Source organism: Eptatretus burgeri, chromosome 8 (assembly GCF_056783735.1).
Source record: "Eptatretus burgeri isolate ZD-2024b chromosome 8, Ebu_testis_v1, whole genome shotgun sequence".
In the NCBI taxonomy this organism is placed as follows: domain Eukaryota; kingdom Metazoa; phylum Chordata; class Myxini; order Myxiniformes; family Myxinidae; genus Eptatretus; species Eptatretus burgeri.
The window spans coordinates 27,265,165-27,285,987 of NC_140968.1; the positions used below are offsets into that span (position 1 = coordinate 27,265,165).

At 41.4% G+C, this 20,823-nt stretch overlaps 1 long non-coding RNA gene across 1 annotated transcript in view; it reads left to right on the top strand.

The window, feature by feature from the left end:
* Positions 1 to 19,724, top strand: part of LOC147021383 (uncharacterized) — a 24,782-nt gene extending 5,058 nt beyond the window's left edge. The window contains exons 2-6 of the long non-coding RNA XR_015061362.1: positions 1 to 85; positions 1,562 to 1,687; positions 11,909 to 11,950; positions 18,380 to 18,511; positions 19,269 to 19,724. The exon at positions 1 to 85 is cut by the window's left edge and continues 2 nt beyond it. This is a non-coding gene — a long non-coding RNA (uncharacterized LOC147021383). The remainder of the gene's footprint in view (positions 86 to 1,561; positions 1,688 to 11,908; positions 11,951 to 18,379; positions 18,512 to 19,268) is intronic.
* The last annotated feature ends 1,099 nt before the right edge of the window (positions 19,725 to 20,823 follow it).

A 20,823-nucleotide genomic window follows, 5' to 3' on the forward strand; every position in this document is an offset into this window, starting at 1 on the left:
AAAAACGGAGAGGCCTGTCAAAGCCTGGCATCGTGTGTGAGACATTTCTAGCTGGAACCGACATGAAGATGAATGGAGGGCAAAGGTGAGGGGGGGGGCGTGAGTGGGACGTGAGGATGGGGAGAGGGGATAGGGAGAGGGGTTAAAGCACTATGCATGGGTAAATTTGTCTTCCATCTCTGTCTCCTCACCAAATTTTTTTTGGCAAAAACGACGACTAATTGGTCCTTCAGTGAATCGACAGGAAGACTGCGAGTTCTTTATAAATGGCTACCAATTGTCGTGTGATGGGTGGAAAAAAATTGGCTCGAATCTAGAAAACATGTTAATATGGCTCAGAAATCGGGTGTTATCAAATGTATTTTGCTTTGAAACACACAAAAATATACCATATAACCTTTATAAAGCACATCCGATTCATATAAAATAACCAATTGTTTTGGAACAGCCGCAAGGACAAAGGACAAAGGAGGATGCTGCTGAGGTTAAAAGTTTAAACCACCAGAGCTGCACAGCATGTGCATGGGTGCGAGTTCAGTCTGCGCACTCGCCGATTCCACGCACCGCACACACGTAACCAAGCATGCAGGCACGTGCACACACACACACACACACACACACACACGCAAAGAGTCCCTTTACAAACCCAAAGTTACCCATTTACACCACATCTGTTTGTGCTGTCTACATATGTCTTCGTGATTACAGAAACTGACCTCTGGATCAGGACACAAACTATGTCCGTAATACCGCAATCTACTGTTGGTGCTCAGCAAGTGGCTTAAGCACTCAAGCAAGCACTTCAACGAAACTGTCGATAAGGCACGGCTTGCTCGGCAAGCTGATTGGTAATGGGACATACCCGCAAAAAAGCAGATAAACATTGGCGATTTCTTAACGTTTTCAGATTTCACTCCAGATTTCAAAAGTTATTTAGTCCACGTGATCCGATCTTCAAAACAGCAATTATATTTCGATTATGTATTTGAATTTGTCCATGAGAGTAGATTGTGGGAAATCACATCATTTTCAAAATGGCATAGCGAATGTCTCACGTGGCTGAAGAAAAGACCCACGTGACAAAGCAAAATAAGTATTTCTGACAACCATTTTACCCCATTATAATCAAATGGAACATTTTTGTGATTTTAATATTGCCAAACATCAGGAATTGTTCTAGTTCTCAGACTGAAACTTACACAGCTTATTTATAGGCATGTGTACTAAATGTGTATAAAATCTAGTCTAAATTAGTCAAAGGTCAAGGTCAATGCCATCCAAAACATGTAAAATACCAATTAGCCTACAATTAGAAATTGCATCAACCAAATTTGTTTTGCACAACAATAAATCATGTAAAACACTTGATAGGAAAAATTTTCGAAAATCCCAAATTCCTGTTTCCATGGCAACTGTTGTTTATTTGGATTTTGCAAGTATCGTGCTGTGCACAACTTCTTTCTCGGTTGTTACTTACAAAATCGAAGATTTTCTCAAGTATATTGGTCAGTCGATTTTGTTTTTCTGTCTCTGTTGTTTGTCTGCTGTTTATCGCCTACAGGTCAGAATTTTAAAATTATCTTCACGAAACATCACCACATGGTAGAGTTTGTCATAAGGAAGAAGCCCATTGTTTTTGAGATCAAAAGGTGAAAAGGTCAACATATGCCAAAGGTCAACAACTTAGGTGAGATTTCTAAAATCCTCAATTTTTATCTGATTGACTTGAAATTTGAATAGGATTTATATTTCAGGTCACTCAATTCAACCAGCAAATTATTTTTGAGGTCAACATTGGCCAAAAGGTCAACATAGGCCGAATTTCTAAAATTGTCAATTTTTGTCCGATTCACTTGAAATTTGGAGTTCCATATTTGGTCATTGACTTTAACCACCAATTACTTTTGAGTTCAAATTTGTTTTATTGATTTTGCAAGTATAGTGCTCTGTATGACTTTTCTTGTTTGTTTGTCTGTTTGTTTGTGAGCAGAATATCTCAAAAGGTTATTGATGGATTTGAACAAAACTTGATGGACAGGTTGGGTGTGTGATAAGGACACATTGGTTTTATTTTGGTGAAGATCCAAATCTGGATCCACATTCTAGAATTTTTTAAGTGAAGTTTTCACAATTTAGAGGTCGGGCCAAAATTGATAAATAGCAAAATATTTCAAAAAGTTATAGATGGGTTATGACAAACTTGGTGGATGAGTAGGTGAAGACAAGCCGATTAGATTTTGGTTAAGGTCTGGATGAGAGGGATACAAAACAAAAAATGTTCAGTGAGAGGTATCCGCTCTGCCGAGTGCTGTTCTATTACTGTATATTCATGGAAAAGGGGGACCCAAATGCTCAGACAACCATGACGCTAATTTATCCCTTGATACCCTACAAAATACATATGATGTCTTTTTCAGATTTCTGATTTATAAAGTAGGTAAATTTGAGATTAAAAGTCTCGGAACAGACACAAATGGCATCCGGGAAATGTATGAAACAGGACGATCCCGTAACATACATGACACCTGGCCAGCCTGCGATGGTGGGACAAAGCATTTGTTGCCAATTGTGTTCATGGTGTCCGAGTGTGCTCATTTTGTCCACACTGTCGGGCAATGATGTATATTTCTGCACGAATAATAAATAAAGTGATTTATCAATTAATACAAAATCTCTCCCTTATAAACCGGTAATTGAATGGAAAATCAAATCCTACCAAGCTGAAGTGATCATGTGACCAGCATGTTCATCTTCAAGAACACTTCCGTCTTCTTCCTCTGAATCTTTTGCGCAAAGCTCAACAATACAGTTCCACATTCCCCCGAAAGCGCTTCCATCCCTAATTTTGTCTCCAATAGTTTCTTCAAAATCCCACTGATCAGTTTCAACATTCTTAGAACTTTCAGAGTTGTTAATGACGGTGGAATTGCGGCATCGCAATCTGAGCTCAACATGCATCATTTCTCTATGCAAACCGCCGTTCGGATCAATATGGATTCCAGATGTGACGTCACTGGCAAAATCGACACTGTATGGATTTTTTCAACACTTTGTAACTGGCAGAAAAAAATTCAAAAATTTTTTTCCCCCCTTCAAATTAGACCATGATTCACTCTTTGAACCCTGGAGGCTGATTTACCAGCCACTGTTGAAACCTCCATACACCCGAGCGGCCAGTTTACCGGCCACTATCGAAACCTCCATATACCCAAGCGGCCAGTTTAAGGGCCACAATCAAAACCTCCATACACCTAAGCGGCCAGTTTAAGGGCTACAATCGAAACCTCCATATACCCGAGCGGCCAGTTTACTCGCCACTATCGAAACCTCCATCCACCCAAGCGGCCAGTTTACTGGCTACTGTTGAAACCTCCATATTCCCAAGCGGCCAGTTTACCGGCCACTATTGAAACCTCCATATACCCGAGCGGCCAGTTTACAGGCCACTATCGAAACCTCCATCCACCCAAGCGGCCAGTTTACCAGCCACAATCGAAACCTCCATATACCCGAGCGGCCAGTTTACCGGCCACTATTGAAACCTCCATATACCCGAGTGGCCAGTTTACCGGCCACTATCAAAACCTCCATATACCCAAGCGGCCAGTTTACCGGCCACTATCGAAACCTCCATATACCTGAGCGGCCAGTTTTCCGGCCACTATTGAAACCTCCATATACCCGAGCGGCCAGTTTACCGGCCACTATTGAAACCTCCATATACCCGAGTGGCCAGTTTACCGGCCACTATCAAAACCTCCATATACCAGAGCGGCCAGTTTACCGGCCACTATCGAAACCTCCATATACCCAAGTGGCCAGTTTACCGGCCACTATCGAAACCTCCATCCACCCAAGCGGCCAGTTTACCAGCCACAATCGAAACCTCCATATACCCGAGTGTCCAGTTTACCGGCCACTCTTGAAACCTCCATATACCCAAGCGGCTAGACTTTTCTCCAGGGAGTCCAGGGCGGGGGAGCCAAAAGTCCAAGGAGTTCAGGGTTCAAAGGGTGATTCTCAATGGTTTTCAGAAGAAAAAAAATTGTTTGGGTTCCCCTTTAATACAATCGCAAACTTATTTTAAATAATATTTTTTATGTTTCCTCTCCCTTTGTGGTCTTTGCCAAATACATGTATTCCAGACAGCTTCCTATTCTTCCATCGTTTTCTGTTTCCTTCTTGCTTCACTTGCAAACCCGTCAATCATTTTCCGTTGTTGTGATTATTGAGCACTACTTTACTTTGTGCTTTTGTCCACCCTCCTTGTCCTGGTCAAGATGTCTGTCTATGTTTTGCTGAATTTGGAATTCTGAAGAGTGAATCAATTTGCTTCTAGTGTGGGCTCGCAGCAGCCAACTTTCATGTCTGTACCACCTACAGTCCAATGTACAGACACATGACAGAAGTAAATAGACACCGTGATTTTAAAAGAATTTATTCATTGAACATTTGAAGTATATTTGATCCATTTTAATACATACAGTTGTATTTGGTAGACTTGCCATTTGCAGATTTCAACACTTTTACTCTTTCAGAGACAGAACTAACGAGTTCCGATATTTTCTCTTGTGGGATTTCTGCCCAGGCTTCACGCAAACGGGTTAGCAATTCTGCTAGACTGTTTCCTAGACTGTTTCCGCACAGTTCAATCCAATATGGCCCAGAGGTGTTCAATGGGATCCATGTCAGGAGATTGACTTGGCCATGGAAGTCACTTGATCCCATTTCTGTCCTGCCATTCTTTGGTCTTGTTTGGAATGTGGCATGGAGTGAACAGAGTGTTTCATGAACATGAACCATCTTCCATGAACAGAGTGTTGTTTTTGACCATCTGTCCAGTGGAAAAGAGGGGCAGAAGTCCATCCTCAATGATAGAAATGTATATCACCGAGTTGATGTTGCCAACACACTCCACAAGCTCTGACCGACCAGCACTCCATATTGCTCCCCACACCATCACTGAAAAACCACCGTGTTTGACAGTTGGCTGCAATCGGTTCAAAGAAAACTCTTGACTGGGAAGTCTCCAGACCCATACGCATCCACTGTCAGAAAATTGTGCAAATTGGGACTCATCTGAAAAAATGACAGTTTGCCAAAACTCCAAGGGTCTGTTGGCCATCTCATCAGCCCACTTCTTTCTCCTTTGAATGTTGGCTGGTCTCAGAAGAGGTTTTCTCTTAGCTGCTCTCCCATAGTTGCCCAGTTGATGAAGGTACTGCACAGCAGTTCTTGGCGAACTTGGACCTCCTCTGCAACATCTGCTGCCTCGCAATGGGGAGTTTTCTCAATGGACCGCTTGACAGCTCAAAGACACCTTTCTGAGGGCCCAGGTCGACCAGAACGGGAAGCTCTGGATGCCTTGCCTTCGCTGGTGAATTGCACAATCACCCGATTGACCGTAGAAAGCCGAATGCCAAGGTTCTGAGCTATCTGACGCTGGCTGACTCCACCTTCCTATTGGCCAACAATTCGTCCTCCTTGAAAATCGCAAAGGTCGGCTGTTCCCTGGGTTCAAGGCATAATTAATTATCGAACAAGACTCAGGAACTCGTTTCTGCAAATAAATAGTTGAATATTAGTTCAAATCGCTGAGTAAAACTTGCTTTATGCAGATGAAATGAATAAAGTTAAGGTGTCTATTTACTTTTGTCATGTCACATGCGCCTTCACATCCCCTCAAGTCATCTCCATTCCCTGTTCATAATGGTGTGGTCAACCAATGTTCAACCTCTCCAGTCTAACATCACTGACATCTTCATTTCGGTCACTCGTGCATCTCTGGACATTTTATCTTTCACAGAAATGTTCCATCCATCCATCCATTGGGACCATACTCTGTGCAGAGCGTTGGTGCTGCCTAAGCAGTCTCCTTGGCTATTGGACACAATCCTGGACAGGTCGACACTCCGACACAGTATTCCAGCAAGCTGGCACTCATTTTGCCAACTTCAGAAGGATGACAGGCAAAGTCAACCCCACCTGGTATTAATTCACCAGCCGAGTGGGATTTGAACTCAGAATCCTAAGATCCCAAGCCCACCACCCTAACCATTAAGCCAACACCAGGCACACAGAAATGTTTTTATCACAGGATGTCTCTAATTATGCTGTCTCTCTCTCCCTGGTGATTCTCTATTCTCTTTTCACATATCTCTCTCCCTTCCCCCATCCTGGCATTTGTGTTTCTGTCCAGTCAAGCACTCCATTTTTCAATATGCATTGGCTGTGCTAACCACTTCTCGCCCACTGGAATACCTCTGTTTGTGCATTCCTCTCCACAACCACCTCTTGTTTTTGTGGTATACCATCCACTGAATAATGATGACTCCATCTGTACCTCTATTTTCCACCAACATGGATTAACGTGTAATGGCCTCTCTCATCTTCCTGTTCCTCAGCGGTGATTTCAACTGCCACCATGCTCTGCCACAACCATGCATGGTATTTCAGCGTCGGTCCAGCCAAATCTATGAACTTTCCAACCCACAACTCTAGGAATGGTATGCCTTCTATTCTCGACCTGTAAATGATAAAAAAATTTCCATCCAACCTTTCCTGATCCTCCTCTGTCTCTCTTGCCTCCTTCGACTATTTCCTTGTCAAAACTTATATCTTTCTGCCTATTGTTGGAGAGTGACTTCAATTCTGCGAAATAAGACTGTCCGCACAGGCTAATTATCAGGGACTGTAAGCAGCCCTCTCACAAAAGGATTGTCCTATCATCTCCACATTATCTGATTTTGATTCTGCCTGGGACTGCTTTCACTAAAGTCTACTTTTTTTTCTCAGCACTGGTGAATCCCATCCTATCTGAGGCTATCATACTTATCTTCCCCTCTCAGATGACATAAAGTGAATAATCTGGTCAATTTGTCAAGCAACTTGTTTTCTTAGCATAGAAAGGTAACTATGTGTGTGTGTGTCCATCTTTATGCAAGACAGAAGATAACAAGACAGAAGATAATCCCAGTGTTTCACAGGCAGGTGGCAGAGTGATTCGTCAATGTGTGTGCTGTCCCTGGGATGCACGTTAAACTTGATGTCCCATCTGCCGACATTAGTTGGTGGACGTTGAAGATGGAGGTTAGTAACAGACAGCTTCAGCAGCACAAATGCTCTGCTGAGCGCATGATGATGATGAATCTGTCAAAAGATTTCAGAGTTCAGCTGTTAACCAGACAAGGTGTGCTGAATTGTTTTGGACTGAGTCCTCGTTTTTGTGCTTGTGTTCAGATTGTGTGCATTGTGAAAGCAATTCACTCAAAAGACATTATTATTTCTTAGTACTGAGTTTGTAGCATTGAATTAGACCTTGGTCATGAGTTTGTACCATTGAATTAGACCTTGGTCATGAGTTTGTACCATTGAATTAGACCTTGGTCATGAGTTTGTACCATTGAATTAGACCTTGGTCATGAGCCAGACTGAATTAGACCTTTGTCATGAGCCAGACTGAATTAAACCTTGATCATGAGGCAGACTGAATTAGACCTTGATCATGAGGCAGACTGAATTAGACCTTGGTTATGAGCCAGACTGAATTAAACCTTGATCATGAGCCAGACTGAATTAGACCTTGATCATGAGCCAGACTGAATTAGACCTTGGTCATGTGCCAGACTGAATTAGACCTTGATCATGAGCCAGACTGAATTAGACCTTGGTCATGTGCCAGACTGAATTAGACCTTGATCATGAGGCAGACTGAATTAGACCTTGGTCATGAGCCAGACTGAATTAGACCTTGGTCATGAGCCAGACTGAATTAGACCTTGGTCATGAGTTTGTACCATTTAATTAGACCTTGGTCATGAGCCAGACTGAATTAGACCTTGGTCATGAGCCAGACTGAATTAGACCTTGGTCATGAGCCAGACTGAATTAAACCTTGGTCATGAGCCACACTGAATTAGACCTTGGTCATGAGCCAGACTGAATTAGACCTTGGTTATGAGCCAGACTGAATTAAACCTTGATCATGAGCCAGACTGAATTAGACCTTGGTCATGAGTTTGTACCATTTAATTAGACCTTGGTCATGAGCCAGACTGAATTAGACCTTTGGCTCATGATCAAGGTCTAATTCAGTCTGGCACATGACCAAGGTCTAATTCAGTCTGGCTCATGATCAAGGTCTAATTCAGTCTGGCTCATGCAGGTTTAATTCTCAGTCTGTCAAGGTCTAATTCAGTCTAATTCCTCATGATCAGTGGTCAAGGTACAATTCAGTCTGGCTCATGACCAAGGTCTAATTCAGTCTGGCTCATGACCAGGTCTAATTCAAAGGTCACAATTCCAGTCATGGCTCAGGTCTAATTCAGTATGTACAATTCAGTCTGGCTCATGACCAAGGTCTAATTCAGTCTGGCTCATGACCAGGTCTAATTCAGTCTGGCTCATGACCAAGGTCTAATTCAGTCTGGCTCATGAGGCAGACTGAATTCAGTCTGGCTCATGAGCCAGACTAATTCAGTCCTGATCATGAGCCAAGGTCTGAATTAAACCTTGGTCATGAGTTTGTACCATTTAATTCAGTCTGGCTCATGAGCCAGACTAATTCAGTCTGGCTCATGACCAAGGACTGAATTAAACCTTGATCATGAGCCAGACTGAATTAGACCTTGGTCATGAGTTTGTACCATTTAATTAGACCTTGGTCATGAGCCAGACTGAATTAGACCTTTGGCTCATGATCAAGGTCTAATTCAGTCTGGCACATGACCAAGGTCTAATTCAGTCTGGCTCATGATCAAGGTCTAATTCAGTCTGGCTCATGACCAAGGTCTAATTCAGTCTGCCTCATGATCAAGGTTTAATTCAGTCTGGCTCATGATCAAGGTCTAATTCAGTCTGGCTCATGACCAAGGTCTAATTAAATGGTACAAACTCATGACCAAGGTTTAATTCAGTCTGGCTCATGACCAAGGTCTAATTCAGTCTGGCTCATGACCAAGGTCTAATTAAATGGTACAAACTCATGACCAAGGTCTAATTCAGTCTGGCTCATGACCAAGGTCTAATTCAGTCTGGCTCATGACCAAGGTCTAATTCAGTCTGGCACATGACCAAGGTCTAATTCAGTGTGGCTCATGATCAAGGTCTAATTCAGTCTGGCTCATGATCAAGGTCTAATTCAGTCTGCCTCATGATCAAGGTCTAATTCAGTCTGGCACATGACCAAGGTCTAATTCAGTCTGGCTCATGATCAAGGTCTAATTCAGTCTGGCACATGACCAAGGTCTAATTCAGTCTGCCTCATGATCAAGGTCTAATTCAGTCTGGCTCATGACCAAGGTCTAATTCAGTCTGCCTCATGATCAAGGTCTAATTCAGTCTGGCACATGACCAAGGTCTAATTCAGTCTGGCTCATGATCAAGGTCTAATTCAGTCTGGCACATGACCAAGGTCTAATTCAGTCTGGCTCATGATCAAGGTCTAATTCAGTCTGGCTCATGACCAAGGTCTAATTCAGTCTGCCTCATGATCAAGGTTTAATTCAGTCTGGCTCATGATCAAGGTCTAATTCAGTCTGGCTCATGACCAAGGTCTAATTCAGTCTGCCTCATGATCAAGGTCTAATTCAGTCTGGCACATGACCAAGGTCTAATTCAGTCTGGCTCATGATCAAGGTCTAATTCAGTCTGGCACATGACCAAGGTCTAATTCAGTCTGGCTCATGATCAAGGTCTAATTCAGTCTGGCTCATGACCAAGGTCTAATTCAGTCTGCCTCATGATCAAGGTCTAATTCAGTCTGGCTCATGACCAAGGTCTAATTCAGTCTGCCTCATGATCAAGGTTTAATTCAGTCTGGCTCATGATCAAGGTCTAATTCAGTCTGGCTCATGACCAAGGTCTAATTAAATGGTACAAACTCATGACCAAGGTTTAATTCAGTCTGGCTCATGACCAAGGTCTAATTCAGTCTGGCTCATGACCAAGGTCTAATTCAGTCTGGCTCATGATCAAGGTCTAATTCAGTCTGCCTCATGATCAAGGTCTAATTCAGTCTGGCACATGACCAAGGTCTAATTCAGTCTGGCTCATGATCAAGGTCTAATTCAGTCTGGCACATGACCAAGGTCTAATTCAGTGTGGCTCATGATCAAGGTCTAATTCAGTCTGGCTCATGACCAAGGTCTAATTCAGTCTGCCTCATGATCAAGGTCTAATTCAGTCTGGCACATGACCAAGGTCTAATTCAGTCTGGCTCATGATCAAGGTCTAATTCAGTCTGGCACATGACCAAGGTCTAATTCAGTCTGGCTCATGATCAAGGTCTAATTCAGTCTGGCTCATGACCAAGGTCTAATTCAGTCTGCCTCATGATCAAGGTTTAATTCAGTCTGGCTCATGATCAAGGTCTAATTCAGTCTGGCTCATGACCAAGGTCTAATTCAGTCTGCCTCATGATCAAGGTTTAATTCAGTCTGGCTCATGATCAAGGTCTAATTCAGTCTGGCACATGACCAAGGTCTAATTCAGTCTGGCTCATGATCAAGGTCTAATTCAGTCTGGCACATGACCAAGGTCTAATTCAGTCTGGCTCATGATCAAGGTCTAATTCAGTCTGGCTCATGACCAAGGTCTAATTCAGTCTGCCTCATGATCAAGGTCTAATTCAGTCTGGCTCATGACCAAGGTCTAATTCAGTCTGCCTCATGATCAAGGTCTAATTCAGTCTGGCTCATGACCAAGGTCTAATTCAGTCTGCCTCATGATCAAGGTTTAATTCAGTCTGGCTCATGATCAAGGTCTAATTCAGTCTGGCTCATGACAGACTGAATTAAACCTTGATCATGAGGCAGACTGAATTAGACCTTGGTCATGAGCCAGACTGAATTAGACCTTGATCATGAGCCACACTGAATTAGACCTTGGTCATGTGCCAGACTGAATTAGACCTTGATCATGAGCCAGACTGAATTAGACCTTGGTCATGTGCCAGACTGAATTAGACCTTGATCATGAGGCAGACTGAATTAGACCTTGATCATGAGCCAGACTGAATTAGACCTTGATCATGAGCCACACTGAATTAGACCTTGGTCATGTGCCAGACTGAATTAGACCTTGGTCATGAGCCAGACTGAATTAGACCTTGGTCATGTGCCAGACTGAATTAGACCTTGGTCATGAGGCAGACTGAATTAGACCTTGGTCATGAGCCAGACTGAATTAGACCTTGGTCATGAGCCAGACTGAATTAGACCTTGGTCATGAGCCAGACTGAATTAGACCTTGGTCATGAGCCAGACTGAATTAGACCTTGGTCATGAGCCAGATTAAATTTCCTTGGTTATGAACCAGATTGAATTAGACCTTGATCATGATCCAGGCAAACGAGTCACTCGTCATGAGCCATTCTATGATGTTGTTTGTCAGACATGTGGTGCTGTTAACCAACATCCTTTGAAGTGAGCTCGTTTTTAATTCGATTATTTGGACATGTGCAATGAGTCTCAGATCTATTGTGCTGGTAAGGCAGTGTTCCAGGAATATTGGGATTTGGAATGGTGACAGTGGGAAGAACCCTTATGATTAGTATCTTTAATGTCGAGGATATGAAGAACGGTGCCTTTAAAATACCTTGCAATAAACCTGCTATCCTTAAATGCAATGGTGGAATTACAGGGTAAATATAGCTCTAATGAAAAAAAGGAAACCTTATTGTGTGAGCCCGAGACCCAATTGGTGTTTTAAACACATCCAAGTCATTTTGATTACCACCAAAACCATTTTTTGTACGTTACATTTTCAGTGTCGGCAAGTTACCTGCAATTCGAGAGATTTTATTAAAGGAATTTATTTAATTTTTGGCCTCATTTGGCCTATTTATGAAAGCATTCTTTCTGTGCCACGTCACCGTGAATGAATTCCCTGCTTGGGGTTGTGTCATTAGGATGACCTGCGCAGTCGGTGTGAGATTGTGGATATGACACAGGTAAGATGGTCCAAATTGCCTTTCGCTGTGCCTTAATTACCTTGTGATATTATTCGCTGCTTGTGAGTGTGAAGCATCATCTACGAAACAGCTTCAAATGTCACTGAAACGTTTGAAGCGAGTTATGGCAGCAACTTGCCCAGAAAGTTAAAAGAAGGCACTTGTTAGACAAGTGAGGTGTCTAATTAGCAAAGAGATTAATGCAAACTTTATTTAGCGTGGCTAATATTTCTGCACAAAGTTGGAATAAGTTTGAGGGCAAACTGCACACAGCAAGTGCTCCATTAGATTGGATTGATTTTGCTAGAACATTCTCCATAACGGTGCAATGTATGGGATAAACCAATGGCATGTTTGGTACATACCATTTGGCATGTGCAATAGGATGTAGTGTAGCCATGGCAACATAGGTCAACCTAATCGATCACAATGCCATCACCTGATTCCTATTATTCCTCACTGAATCACACTGCTCTGGCTTCTGCACATCCTTGCACTTCATCTTTCTGGGCAAAATGTTAACTAGTCTGATTGAATTATTATTTTTTTAATCATCACGTTACCAACGGATTTATTCATTTTTGGATGATAGCACTACTTGGACTCCTGTCAATTTGAATTAAGGACGTCATTAGGATTGTCTGAAATTTCAATTCGCCAGGATAATTTATTTATTGTAACCTCTGCCCCACACCCACTCACAATTCTAATTAGGGTCTACATAGCCCACGATTGCAACTGTCTAATTCGCATTGGTGGGGTTTTGATATGGCAAGAGTCGACAGCATGAGGAGGAATAAATAACAACAAATGCATGGACAAAAGTACGCCATTATGTGCTCCTATATTTTGATTAAATTATACATTTCTGCCTTGATCCACCAAGGATATTGTTTCAAAAGCTCAGCCACACCTCCAGAAATGATGAAACAAGCACACAAGTGCCACATGTGCATGAATGGATAAGCACCTGCAAATGGGTTTATAAGTTTTAAGTTTCTTTAAACTTCCTTTTCTCGAATTATATTTCACCTCTATGCTACGTAATATGTAGATGGATCATAGATGCTTCAAACCCATTCATGGAGCATTTGAAGATGGATCTTCCCATCGACAACAATTTTAATTAATTATTTGCAAATGTAGGGTGACGACGCATTAATATTTTATATACCCAAAGCGTTGGAAAGCGAGGAAGTAGAGTTCACTTAGAGAGAGAAAAAGGAACAGAAGAAGGAACAAAGGTTGATGGTAAGAAATGGATGGTGAGGATAGTATTCCATGATTTTAGGTGTTTAATATGTAACACTACTGTACATGCAATTTAAGCACAGAAAACAAATGAAGAACGAAATTAAATATGTGTTAAATAACAAAATATTTAAGATATGAGGATGGTGAAAAACAACATTTTGTAACATTGCTTTTAATATGGGTTTAAGTTCCATTAATACGGATTATAATCCTTTTAATGAGTTCAAATTTTACCAATCTGGATTATAATTCTTTTAATGAGTTTAAATTCTACCAACAGGCATTATAATCCTGTTAATGGGTTCTAGTTCTACCAACATGGATTATCATCCTGTTATTGGGTTCTAGTTCTACCAACACGGATTATCATCCTGTTAATGGGTTCAAGTTCTACCAACATCGATTATAACCCTGTTATTGGGTTTTAATTCAACCAAACACGGATTATCATCCTGTTAATGGGTTCAAGTTCTACCAACATCGATTACAACCCTGTTATTGGGTTTTAATTCGACAAAACATGGATTATCATCCTGTTAATGGGTTTAAATTATTGTACCAACACGGATTATCATCTTGTTAATGGGTTCAAGTTCTACCAACATCGATTATAACCCTGTTATTGGGTTTCAATTCTACAAAACATGGATTATCATCCTGTTAATGGGTTTAAATTATTGTACCAACACGGATTATCATCTTGTTAATGGGTTCAAGTTCTACCAACATCGATTATAACCCTGTTATTGGGTTTCAATTCTACAAAACATGGATTATCATCCTGTTAATGGGTTTAAATTATTGTACCAACACGGATTATCATCTTGTTAATGGGTTCAAGTTCTACCAACATCGATTATAACCCTGTTATTGGGTTATAATTCTACCAAACACGGATTACCATCTTGTTAATGGGTTTAAATTGTACCAACACGGATTATCATCCTGTTAATGGGTTCAAGTTCTACCAATGTGGACTGTAATCCCTTTTATTATACCCTTTTATTCTAGAATCCCTTGTATAATGGGTTTAAGTTCCACCAACATGGATTATAATCCTGTCAATCGGTTCTACCAACACGGATTATAATTCTTTTAATGAGTTCAGGTTTGACCAATGTGGATTATATCACTTTTAACGGGTTTAAGTTCTACCAACATTGATTAAAATCCTGTGAATGGGTTCAAGTTTGACCAATGTGGATTATATTACTTTTAATGGGTTTAAGTTCTACCTATGTAGATTATAATCATTTTAATGGGTTTACGTTTTACCAACACAAATTGTAATTCTTCAAATGGCTTCAAGTTCTACCAACATTTCTTCAAGTTCTTTTTAGCTCATATATGAGCCTTGACATCGTATATTAAAAAAAAATTAAAAACCTGGATTTTAACCTTGTAAATAGATTTAAGTTCTACCAACATAGATTATAATCCTGTTAATGAGTTCAAGTTCTTTCAACACGGATTATAACCTTATAATGGGTTCAAGTTCTATTAACGTGGATTATAATCCTGTTAATGGGTTCCACCAACATTGATTATAATCAATGCTGTTAACGCGTCCCCAATAATCCTTTTAATGAGTTCAAGTTTGATTAAATTGGATTATATCCCTGTTCATGGCTTGAAGTTCTACCAACACGGATTATTATTCTGTTAATGGGTTTAAGTTCTTCCAACAAGGATTATAATCAGGTTAATGGTTTTAAGTTCAATCAACAGTTTTACAACCTTTGATTCGTTAAATTACACATTATTAGTATGGAAATACAAGCTTATTTCATAAAACATTGTCGAAGGTGGAGGCTTTATACACAAAATATCTGTCTTTATAGTGGTGAGTAGAAGTTATCGACTTCTACTCACCACTAAATGTTAATGACTTCGTCCAGTCTGAGCGGTGTCCCATAAACTGTTAAGCCGGAGTGTCGGTGAATAGAGTCAGAAGTTCAATAAGAAGCAAGAAATGACGTATTGAGAGCATAAGTCAGTGGCTTGTGGCAGAGCCAGATTAAGCCTCGGCTGGCCCTAAGGCACATTTTGAAATTTTAGAGAATGGCCTGAAAATTTTAAATTAGATCTCGGGCTCATTGAAATGGACCCCAGACAAAAGATGAACTGATTCAAGAACAAAATATTTAATACAAAAAAGACAAATATTTAATGTGAAAAGAAAATAGTTTATTTAATCCCTCTATACAATTTGAAGTGTATGAATATATGCATGACAAAACATGTACAGATTTGGCACTTTGCTTTACAGTTTACAACACCTTAGATTGCAAAGTTTGTGGCCCGAATTTTTGGCTGGCCCTAAGGCACATGCCTTGTCTGCCTCATGGTGAATCCAGCACTGGCTTGTGGTCCGTATAGATCCCTGCTCTTCAGTGCATGGCCCACGAGCCACTGGTGACCGAAAGTGTGGCCCCTGATGTGCAGCCCATTAATGCAAAAATGCGAAAACACCCCATCATAATCCGCCATAAATGCTATCAAATTGACACAACGGTTTAAACTGAGTATTACATCGCGAAGCTTGAGAGTATCATTACTGCAAAACTCCTCGTTCTCCCATGTCTGATGCATCGACTAAGAGGCTTAGTGATGCTCCGGCCTTGGGATGAACAAGAAGTGTGGCCTCAGCCAACCTCACCTTTACCTCTTCGAATGCAGGCAATTATTTTTCATTGAGGGTGATGGGCTGATTTTTCATATTCTTGTTATGTAGTATGTCCGTCAACGGCTGAGATACGTCTGCGCACTTTTCTTAGTTAGATCTGGGTGCAGGAAAGGCTTGTATGGTCTTGACTTTCTCCTCCAGTGGTCAGATACCGTGTTTGTCTGTGACGTGCCTGAGGAAGGTGAGTGATGGAACCCCAAACTGGCACTTGCTGGGATTGATGACGATGCTATACTTAACAAGGCGCTCAAAAAGTAATCAGAGGTGTGTTGAACCTGTAGATGAAAAGTACACCACAGGTTCAACAGATCACTTCACATTCTTTCTTTTCACTTCGTTTGGCACTGAACACTTTTCAATTGGAAAAGGATTTTGACGTGCAATGCTTTCTCTGCACCGGGCGTCTGTGCAGAGAACGTGTGAATTGCGTGAGATGAACACAAAGAGAATGCAGCAAGATAAATTAACTTCTGAAAGCAACTCTGACCTATGCTCTTGGTGTATGGAGTCTGGACCCACCATCTGGACGAGTGGTTCCCAAAGTGGGCGATATCGCCCCCCTGGGGGCATTGGGAAAATCGAAGGGGGCGATAAGGGGAAAGGGATTGGCAGGGGAGTGCTCAGTAACAAGAGGGGTGGATTTGACAAGCTAAATTCAACAATTAAACTACTTAACAGAAAGCTTACATGTAAAAGCATAATGGTTTTGGTTATGCTGGGCCCTGACGTGAGTGCTTTGAAGGAGAATGGCGCCTGAACAAACCCGAACCCACTGATCCTTCCTGACTTCGCTCATCATTGATCGGTGCCCAGGCCCCCTCAGACTATAATTTGGCCACAGAATTTTGGGTGTAAAAATGTATTTATACGAGATCACACTAACCTCATATTCTCCATTATCAATTTTGAGTAAGTGCCCCCAAAAGACTGCTGGCCCCTCCAGATTCTCATACCTGGCAGCACCACTGTCAACAGCAAACCTTTTTGTGTTCATATGCGACTTTTGTCAGTGTGGAAGATTCCAGAATCGTCCCTCCAGCCCTCCTCCCCCCCCCACCCCCACCCCACCGCTTCTGGCCGGCCCTTATCGCTCGTCTCCAAGTGTTCCCCCTCATCGGCTACGCACTCTCTCCGTAATAGGCAAGCACCCTGCCTCCATCCCTAGAAACCAACCTTGGCCTTCACGCAACTTCACACTACTCCACTGGGACTCCTTGACTTGTGGGCCATTCGCCTTCAGTCCTCAGCTTTTGGTGAGCATAACCGTATTCTCAATTCTCTCCCAAACCCGACAGTCGGTCATAAAACCCGAGGTGTTTAGCTTCACAAATCTTTAAATACTGTTATCACAGCAATTAATAAAATCAAGGCCCAAGCTCTCAATTCTCGACTATTTTGAGAGCTTTGTGTTGAGAATGATGAACATTTTGAACGCTTGCTGCTGTGCACAGAAGTCAGATGACTCTCAAAAATAAATTGCCTGAGATGCTTTTAAGCGCGCTTCTCGAAAATGTGATAGAATTGTTTAATGACTCGAATGGTTCGCTCAGAAATGAACTCAAGAATATCAGGCATGACATTGCTTATTTTTCCAAAGTATTCGCAAAGTTCAATGAAATAAATTTGCATTTGCAAGGAAATGATGTGAATCGAATCAAAGTCAAATCAGCCATCTCCACGTTTATGTCCAGGTTAACCCTATTCAAGCGCAACATTGGCCGTCGCGAGCTATTCCAATTTCCGAGCCTCTCCAAGTTGGAAGAGAAAGACAGAATACCAGATGATGATCTTCAAGTACATTGTGCACACCTGGATGAGCTGCACAAAGACATGTCTCAGAGATTTCAGGATCTTTTTTCGATCCAAATTCCAGACTGGGTAATAAATCCATTCCTCGATACTTGCAATGAGGAAACGGGAAGGATGGAGGAAGAACTGATCTCGCTGCAAAATGACCTTGGCTGAAGCCAAGGTTCAAAAAATCCGATCAATACTTTTGGCTGCAGAAAGAAATCTCTGAACGCTATCCTGCTTTGTGGAAAAAGGTCAAGATGCTCGTTATTGCCTTTCCAACATCGTATTTGGTGGAGCGCGGTTTCAGCGCGGTCGCCCAACTTCTTTCCAAGCAACAAAACAGACTGCAAATGATTGAACGTGGGGATCTGAGACTCCTCCTGAGTGACTTCCAGCCTGATGTTGAGAAGCTGATATCACCGCACCAAGCTCATCCATCTCATTGAAGGTTGAGAGAACAATGAAGTAGGTGGACTACTAACATACGTTGTTATATTGTTAATGAAAGTTGGTTTTACTGGAATATGTCATTAAGTTATTTAAAAATTATTAAATAAAGAAGTAAGCTTATTTGTAGCTATATAATATATTTGAATAAATACAGCATTTAGTTGTCATTGTTTTGAATTTGCAATTGCTATTACCTTCCACTATGCAGCGTAAATCAATTTTTTGGGGGTTTTTATGTAATGCAGGGAATGAGAGCGAGCGTTTGAGAAGTGCTCTGTGGGCCAAGGGGGCAGTAACCCCAAAAAGTTTGGGAACCACTGGTCTAGACCGCCATCTCATCATCCAACAGGCAACAAGTTCAGTGAAACTGAACAAAGGTAACTTCCATCAGACCTGACTTTTCACCTTGTTTTACTTTTCTTATCAGGGGTATTTCTGAGCTGTTAAGCAGGCCAGTGACAACAACATCCCCTTCTTTACTACCCAGAAGGATGCTTGAGGGAGATGAGCTTGAAGCTTCTTTGTTCAACATTATGCTAAACATTTGAATTGGATTTTTATCAAATATATTTGTTCACACCATCATTACATCACTATCATACCATCATTAGCTGGAACTGCCTATTTAGTCGAGTAGTTAAAGACTTTTATTTACCATTTATTTCTCCATTGACTCACAGTGTGGGTATACCGTTCTCATGGCTGCTCATACTCATCAACCTTTGGCAAGTTTGATGAGTGTGTCAAATTCCCATTAACTTGAGTTCAAGAGTCTGAAATAGGCTCGTTTACAATTTATCTTTTTTTACATTGATAACTCATAAATGCTTGGGAATGTGAGCAGTAACATATTTATACCAGGAGTGTGTTTGCTGATAAATCTGCTTGGACTCGAAAAGAGAAGGCCTTTGTGCTGTGAGCTTCTTTGACATCTCAATTTATGAGAAACTATCACTTTCCTTCACCAGATGTTCATGCATAATGTTGTGACTGTATATAATCTGTTGGTGGAAATGTAGTCACATTTACTGAACAACAAACTTCCATTTACCTTGCCACCCGACCTCGCTTACTGTTTCACCCCCCCCCCTCATTTTATTTTCCTCTTTCATGCTTTCATCCTCATTTCCTTAGGGAGCTAACACAATGACCCATTGGCTGTGTATTCCTCTTTTGAGTCGTCCTGGCTGGGTTTGATCTCAAACTCGACTACAAACTGTCATGCTGGTGCTTTGCGCGTACGTCAATGAGCATGCAATCCTCAGGAGAGGTTTTTAAGCCGGCTGTCTCGTCCACTAACATTTGCCTGTGGCCATTAAAGGTCCAACAGTGAATCTGAAAAGTGTAGGCAACTGTATTCTAATGCTTTAATTGCCCTTCTAAGTCCCATCCCCTGCCTTAATATACTGGGGCACCGCATCAGCAGCATCGGCATGCATCATGGATGATGCAACCAGCGGGTCAAATTAGAAATCGAATTCCAAATGTGCACTCACTAGAAAGACAGACTTTCCTTTTCTAATAACATTAATGCAAAAATATACTGCAAGGCCACATGGCATTTTTCCATGTTCTTGTACACAACAATACAGCAAATGAAAAATTCATTGCAATGGCTCACGGGAGTTGTAATCCTTATAAAGCATTCACGTCATCATCTAAAACTTTTCTTCAGCTTTCACCTTGCACTCTGACATCCGTGCTGCTTTCTCACAGGTGGGTGATCAAAAAGATCATTGATTACAAAGCCTTTTTCAGGAGCAGTGGGAAATTGTAATCTCCAAAATGTTTAGGTTTTGAATGATAATGGTGAATTTGGGAGGTTAGGCCTAATGATATTTTCAGATAATTGATTTTGATAAAGGTATTCTCTCAATTGAACTTTATGATCTGAAACTTTTCCTAATTGGATCCGATAGGTGGCAGTTGTCACATTACGCCAAAAAAGATAGGGTTCCATTTTCCCAACCACGTGACCCCCAAAACAAGTGTGATCCTATCTTTTAACCTTAAGATGGAATTGTAGTAATTGCAAGGAGAAGCAAATGATTTTCCCCAATAATGCTGCCTGCATACCCTTTTGTTTTGGTCAAGTGACCTGAACCCGCCAGTTCTTTTTGGTCATGTGACGAGAGATCTTAAAACGTGCTGCCTGACCATAACCCTTCCAATCACCGGACTCACATCTCTGTGTCCAATTAGGCAGCATAGGGAGAAGAAAATGCAATGGTGGCACGGCTTGTCACCGCCGCTAACAAGGTACGTCGCCACTGACTGCCAAAAGGGTTAGACCGACAGGTACTGCTATCAACAGGCCTGGATCGGTGTGCAAGAAGCACCTCGCCCATTTCATTAGCACTGTTGCTATTGCACTGCTTCCCATCTCATACTTGGCTGGATGCTTTAAAATTGCATGCAATGGCACATACATCCTTTTCTTTTTCGCAATCAATCAGGCTTGCTGGAGAATCGTGGAAAATATGTGAAAATGGTGAAAACAAAACAAAACCTGCTCTAATGAGAGAATCAATAACGAAAAAGCTTACAAAATTACCATGTGACAATGAATACTTCACTAAACCCCCTGGAAAATGATTTATTACAACTCTTTGTGCATAACTCATGGTTTTTCATCAAAAGGTTGTTTCATTGTCGTAATAAGATAGGAAAATTATTTCACAATATAACA